General features: G+C 64.3%; 1 pseudogene; it reads left to right on the top strand.

Moving 5' to 3' along the window:
- The first annotated feature begins 124 nt into the window (after positions 1 to 124).
- The window catches only part of LOC104496233, a 571-nt pseudogene continuing 390 nt past the window's right edge, over positions 125 to 305 (top strand).

The following is a 305-nucleotide window of genomic DNA, read 5'->3' as shown; positions in this document are numbered from 1 at the left end:
CGTGGCTTTGCTCAGAGCGACCAGCGCCTGCCCCAGGCCGGGCACTGCGCCCCGCAACAAGGCCCCTTCGGACCGCCGCGTTGGGTAGCCGCCTTCGGGGCTCTGGGACGCGACCTGTGTCAGAATGCTGCGATACTGGGGTGAGATCCCGGTTTCTTCTAACCAGGCCAACCGCAGCTCCTTTGACCTGCTTCAGCGTGAGTTTCGTACTGTGGAAGTCCAGGACCCTCCACTGCATCAGCCCTCTGCCAACAAACCGCGCCCGACCACCATGCTGGACATCCCCTCGGAGACCTGCAGCCTCA

This window comes from Buceros rhinoceros, unplaced genomic scaffold (assembly GCF_000710305.1).
Source record: "Buceros rhinoceros silvestris isolate BGI_N320 unplaced genomic scaffold, ASM71030v1 scaffold39030, whole genome shotgun sequence".
Lineage (NCBI taxonomy): Eukaryota > Metazoa > Chordata > Aves > Bucerotiformes > Bucerotidae > Buceros > Buceros rhinoceros.
Note: the sequence above shows the minus strand (reverse complement) of the source record. Positions and strands in the feature narration are given on the sequence as shown.